Source organism: Pan paniscus, chromosome 6 (assembly GCF_029289425.2).
Source record: "Pan paniscus chromosome 6, NHGRI_mPanPan1-v2.0_pri, whole genome shotgun sequence".
Taxonomy (NCBI): domain Eukaryota; kingdom Metazoa; phylum Chordata; class Mammalia; order Primates; family Hominidae; genus Pan; species Pan paniscus.
The window spans coordinates 118,843,044-118,849,731 of record NC_073255.2 but is presented as its reverse complement, the minus strand read 5'-3'; positions in this window follow the sequence as shown (position 1 = coordinate 118,849,731).

The following is a 6,688-nucleotide window of genomic DNA, read 5'->3' as shown; positions in this document are numbered from 1 at the left end:
TCAAACTCCTGCCCTCCAGTAATCCTCCCACCTTGGCCTCCCAAAGTGCTGTGATTACAGGTGTGAGCCACCACATCTGGCCCACTCCTGAAATTAATGGTGCTCATTACTGAAATCTCTCCCATGATGCAAACTTACTATCTCCTAGCTGGGAGCACAGTCATTTGAACGTCTGCCCAGAAGGGAGAGGGAAAGGTGACATCTTTGCATTCTGAATGGGGACAAGTGGCCACTTTCCCTGCAGAGCCTGGGTAGGAGCCCCGCCCCACTCAGGGAGGTGATGGATGAGCTAAGACTGCAGGAATCCTCTGTCTGCGGTTTGAGAATGCCCCATGCCCACATTGGGGTCCAGCTTTCGTGGGGAAGCTGGAGAAGATGGAAGAGAAAAGAGTGTTCTATTGGGGTTGGGAGACATGGCTGTAATGTCAGATGCTGCTGACTGTAGGCTGCCCACACACAACTGAGACTGGGAGCTGGCTCCAGAAATTAATAAGGTTCCAGCCAGAGCTCAAGACAGGCAAGAGGATTGCTGGGGAGAAGGAAGGAGCAGAGCTGTGGGAAGACTATGCTGACGATGGCAGTGTCGGCCCAATCGTCAGTGACACTCGCCATCGGGCCCCTTCCTAGTGACACTGAATTGGAATGCACAGGAAGTCAGTGGGGGGCACTGGTCTCCCTCCAAGGTCACTTTTGTCACAGGTACCTGGGGGAAGACGTGAATCCAGAAACGTACAGGCCGGGACCAGCCCCCAAATATCAAGGATTAAGGAGGGACATGTTGAAACTAGGGCTATGGGCTGGACACAGTAGCTCACGCCTGTAATTCCAGTACTTTGGGAGGTCTAGCTGGACAGATCACCTGAGGTCAGGAGTGTGAGACCAGCCTGGCCAACATAGAGAAACCCCGTCTCTACTAAAAATACAAAAATTAGCTGAACAGGGTGACGCACCTGTGTAGTCCCAGTTACTAGGGAGGCTCTGGCACAAGAATCGCTTGAACCCAGGAGGTGGAGGCTGCAGTGAGCCAAGATCATGCCACTGCACTCCAGCCTGGGCAACAGAATGAGACTGTCTCAAAAAAAAAAAAAAAAAAAAAAGGAAACTAGGGCTGGGGAATAGGTCAGTCTTTCTCCCAGGAGGAGTGAGTGAGGAAGGAGGAGGTTGGGAAGGTTGGCCACTGTGTGATTATGTGAATTGCAGCTACAGTTGTCCCGATAATATCAGCTGATGGGAGTCCAGGGACCCACAAGAGTTGTCTCTGAAGTCATGGTGGCTAGGGTAGGGGGAATCAGCTTGCTTGATGGGTAGATGACAAGCTGATACTTGGCTTTAAGAGTAAAGTTCCTCGGCTGGGAGAAGTGGCTTACGCCTATAATCCCAGCACTTTGGGAGGCCGAGGTGGGTAGATCACCTGAGGTCAGGAGTTCGAGACCAGCCTGACCAACATGGTGAACCCTATCTCTACTAAAATATAAAAATTAGCCAGGCGTGGTGGCAGGTGCCTGTAATCTCAGCTACTCAGGAGGCTGAGGCAGGAGAATCACTTGAACCCAGGAGGTAGAGGTTGCATTGAGCCAAGATCATGCCACTGTGCTCCAACCTGTACAAGACGGAGCAAAACTCCATCTCAAAAAAAAAAAAAGCAAAAAAGGATAAAGTCTCTCAAAGCCAGCGAGTTTGGTGTAGCAGTCAGAAAGTGTCAGGTTATGCTGCAGTAACAAACAGTCCTAAAGGCTATATGGCTTACAACAGCAAAGGTGTATTTCTTGCTCATGCCGCTTGCCCATTTCAATGTCTGTGCTCTCATCCATGCCATGTTCACTCTGGGACCTGGGCTGGCCAAACCACCCCCGTCTGGGACATTGCCAGTCTCATGGTGGTAGAAGGTGACAGATGGCAAAACCACCAGCTGGCTCTTGAAGCTTCTTTCCAGAGACGATGTGCGTCCCTTCCACCCAAATTTTATTGGCCAAAGCAAGTCACAAGGTCACCCTGGATATAAAATACCATCAGAGAGAGGCACTGCCAGTCAGACATCAAGCGCGATATCAGTGAGACAGGGAGGTATGATCTACCCAAGGGAGAGAAAGCAAATATTTTCAACAATAACACAATCTACCACAGCTGGGATCCCAGCAGGGGTATGGTTTATGCAAATCAAGATCCCATCAAGCAGGATCAGACCCCTGGTGGGGCCTTGTGTGCCACACAAAGAGATCTCGCCACTGCACTCCAGCCCAGGTGGGCGACAGAGTGAGACTGTGCCTCAAAAAATAAAAATAAATAAAATTTAAAAACCACCTAAAAATTCCAAAGGAAAATTTAGGAGACTATATGTATAATTTGGGAGCTGAGGAGACTATTTTAATCAAAACAAGAAAGCCGAAAGCTGTAAAAATAAAATTACACATATCCTACTACATTAAAAAGTAACATTTTGTGGGGGAAAGTTATCAAAACAATACAAAGTAGTGGCAGAATTGTTTGCAATCTGAATGACAGACAAAGGGTTAATATATGTAATATACAAGCAGCATTTACAAATGTATATTTTAAAAACACACTGTTCAACCTGATATTCATGGACATTGTATATTAAATGCCTCTTAAGATACTTTCAGGATCACAGTATAATTTTGTTGGGTTTTGGAGTCCTATAGTATGTTTATGATACTGGAATCATAGGCAAAATGTCTTTCAATAAATTTTTTCAAACTTCTGTTTTCGGCCAAGCATGGTGGCTCACATCTGTAATCCCAGCACTTTGGGAGGCCGAGATGGGTGGATCACTTGAAGTCAGGAGTTCAAGACCAGCCTGGTCAATATGGTGAAACCCCCGTCTCTACTAAAAATACAAGAATTAGCCAGGTATGGGGGTGCACGCCTGTAATCCCAGCTACTTGGTAGGCTAAGGCAGGATAATCCCTTGAACCCTGGAGGCAGAAGCTGCAGTGAGCCCAGATCGTGCCACTGCACTCCAGCCTGGGCAACAGAGTGAGACTCCATCCCAAAAAAAGAAAAAATCTCATGTTTTCGTGTGAAGTTTGTTCCACGTGAAGTTTATTTTTCTTCAATCAGTTTCTCTCTTTCCTTCTCTTTCTGTTCTTCCTTGCTTGTTTCATGTGAGCATCATTATTCCTAAGATAAAATCAAATGCTTAATTTACACTTGCACAAAATCTCCAGAAACCTAAGGTCACACAGGGACATTTCAGAAAGCAGCCAGTACTATTTTTCACGTTCTTTTTGGCAGTTTCATTTATGGCCGCTGCTTTAATGAAGTTTCAAAGAATTCATCACACCCTTTATGATTGAATGCAAACACCCAAGCTTGAGAAGAGAAGGAAGAGAGGGAGAGAGCAAGAGCCTGCCAGTTTCTGTTTGCAATATGCTATCGTTTCTGATTCTAAGGAGGAAAAATAACCTCATAAATTTAAATATGGAACATATCCTCTTAGAAAGAATGCTCACATTAAGAGTAATAAATGTCAACATTTATGGATTTATGGGGTTTTAAAAAAAACTCAAAGCTTGTGCAAACATTTCTCATATGGTCATTGTTTTCCGAGGATTGCGTAAACGGAAGCCCAGGTCAGCTTGAGGATTTTTCTGGAGGTTCAGCGAAGTCATATCAAATCAGGGAAATGGGATCTTGCCTTTCTCTGATTCATTTAATTTCTTCTGTCTCCTCTTGTCTTCTTCCTAGAGTCTGGTGCATCTGAAAGTTCTGTGAACACTAGCCTGCCACATTCAGTGGATCTGGAGGCAACTATCGCCCTCCTATAAATACCAAGGGTGCCACTGGCCTGCTCCTTACACCAGACAGTAAACAGTCACCAAGAGCTTGATTGAAGCTTTGGGACAAAACAATGAAACCAAAGATGGATTTGCTGAGTAGCGGAGACCGTAAACTGCTACTCTCAGTTTATTTATTTATTTATTTTTATTTTATTTTTTTTTTTTTTTTGAGATGGAGTCTCACTCTGCCGCCCAGGCTGGAGTGCAGTGGTGTAATCTCAGCTCACTGCAGCCTCCGCTTCCCAGGTTCCATCAATTCTCCTGCCTCAGCCTCCTGAGTAGCTGAGATTACAGGCCCATGCCACCACCACCAGCTAATTTTTGTATTTTAAACCATGTTGGCCTGGCTGGTCTTGAACTGCTGACCTCAGGTGACCCAACTGCCTCAGCCTCCCAAAGTGCTGGGATTACAGGAGTGAGCCACTGCACCCAGCCGTCTCTGTGTTTTAAAAAATAAAATAATAATAAATACATTATTTTTAGGCCAGGTGCAGTGACTCATGCCTGTAATCCCAGCACTTTAGGAGGCCGAGGTGAGTGGATCACTTGAAGTCAGGAGTTCAAGACCAGCCTGGCCAACATGGCGAAACGTGGTCTCTACTAAAAATACAAAAAAAAAATTAGCTAGGTGTAGTGGCTCACACCTGTAATCCCAGCTACTTGGGAGGCTGAGGCAGAAGAATTGCTTGAACCCAGGAGGCAGAGGTTGCAGTGAGCTGAGATTGTGCCATTGCACTTCAGCCTGGGCAATGGAGGAAGACTCTATCTCAAAAAATAAATAAATAAAATAAAAAATAAATATATTATTGTTAAAACTGGTTTTCCACCATTGGTGATCTTAAAGTGTGTGCTTAAAACTTTTATTTTAATGATATTATTCTTGAATTGCAAGCCCAGATAGCTATAGCATGATTGGTCTTAGTGAATTTATTGAGGTGTACATTTTATTTAAAAGTATGTGGTGGCTCACGCCTGTCATCCCAGCACTTTGGGAAGCTGAAGAGGGTGGATCACAAGGTCAGGAGATCGAGACCATCCTGGCTAACGTGGTGAAACCCCATCTCTACTAAAAATACAAAAAATTAGCCAGACGTGATGGCAGGCGCCTGTAGTCCCAGCTACTCAGGAGACTGAGGCAGGAGAATGGCATGAGCCCGGGAGGCAGAGCTGGCAGTGAGCCGAGATTGCACCACTGCACTCTAGCCTGGGTGACAGAGCAAGACTCCATCTCAAAAAAAGAAAATAAATAAAAAGACAAGAAAATGTGGCACATATATACCATGGAATACTATGCAGCCATAAAAAAGGATGAGTTCATGTCCTTTGCAGGGACATGGATGAAGCTGGAAACCATCATTCTTAGCAAACTATCGCAAGGACAGAAAGCCAAACACTGCATGTTCCCACTCATAGGTGGGAATTGAACAATGAGAACACTTGGTCACAGGGCAGGAACATCGCACACTGGGCTTTGTTGGGGGGTGGCGGGCTGGGGGAGGGATGGCATTAGGAGAAATACCTAATGTAAATGACGAGTTGATGGGTGCAGCAAACCAGCATGGCACATGTTTACCTATGTAACAAACCTTCATGTTGTGCACATGTATCCTAGAATTTAAAGTATAATAAAAAAAAATCATACCACAGTCTTTCCTATAGAAAGATCTAAGCTTGCTAATATGACTGAATTGCTTTACTATTGAATTCCAGCAAACACTTAAGGAAGAAATCATACCAACTGTACACAAACTCTTTCAGAAAATGGAACACTTCCCAACTTTGTTTATGAGCCCAGCATTATTCTGATACCAAACCAAGACAAATACATTACAAGAAAACTAGACCAATATCCCTAATGAATATAGACAAAAAAATCCTCAAGGAAATATTATGAAATAAAACATAGCAATACATAAAAATAATGCATCATGACCAAGTGGGGTTAATCCCAGGGATACAAAGCTGGTTAAACATTTGAAAATGAATCAATGTAATTTCTTATGTCAACAGTCTAAAGATGAGAAACCACATGATCATTTCCATAGATGCAGGAAAAGCATTTGACAAAATCTGACGTCCATTACTGATAAAAGCTCTCCAAAAACTAGTAAATAGAAGGAACTTCCTCAACCTATTAAAGGACAGCTACAAAAAAGAAAAAAAAAATCAGCAAAGTAGCTTAGTCTGTTCAGGCTGCTGCAACAAAATACTGTAAACTGGGTAGTTTATAAACAACAGACATTTATTCTCATAGTTCTAGAGGCTGGGAAGCCCAAGATCAAGGCAGATTTTGTGTCTAGTGAGATCCTGCTTTCTGGCTTATAGACAGTTCCTTCTTTCTGTGTCTTCACATGGTAGAAGGGCAAGGGTCTTTCTAGGTCTCCTTTTTTTTTTTTTTTTTTTTTTTTTCCTGAGACAGAGTCTCACTGTGTCACCCAGGCAGGCTTGGGGCTCTCTGCGACCTCTTCCTCCCAGGATCAATGATTCTCCTGCCTCAGCCTCCCAAGTAGCTGGGACTACAGTCATGTGCCACCATGCCCTGCTAGTTTTTGTACTTTTAGTAGAGATGTATTTCACCATGTTGGCCAGGCTGGTCTCGAACTCCTGACCTCAAGTGATCCACCTGCCTCAGCCTCCCGAAGTGCTGGGATTATGGGTATGACCTTACCTGGCCTCTGGGTCTCTTTCATAAGGGCACTAATCCCATTCATGAGGGCTCCACCACCATGGCCTAATCACCTCCTGATATGGTTTGGGTCTGTGTCCCCACCCAAATCTCATGTTAAAATGTAATCCCCAGTGCTGGAGGTGGGGCCTGGTGAGAGGTGATTGGATCATGGAGGTGAATCCTTCATAAATGGTTTAACACCATCCCCTTGGTGCTATTCTTG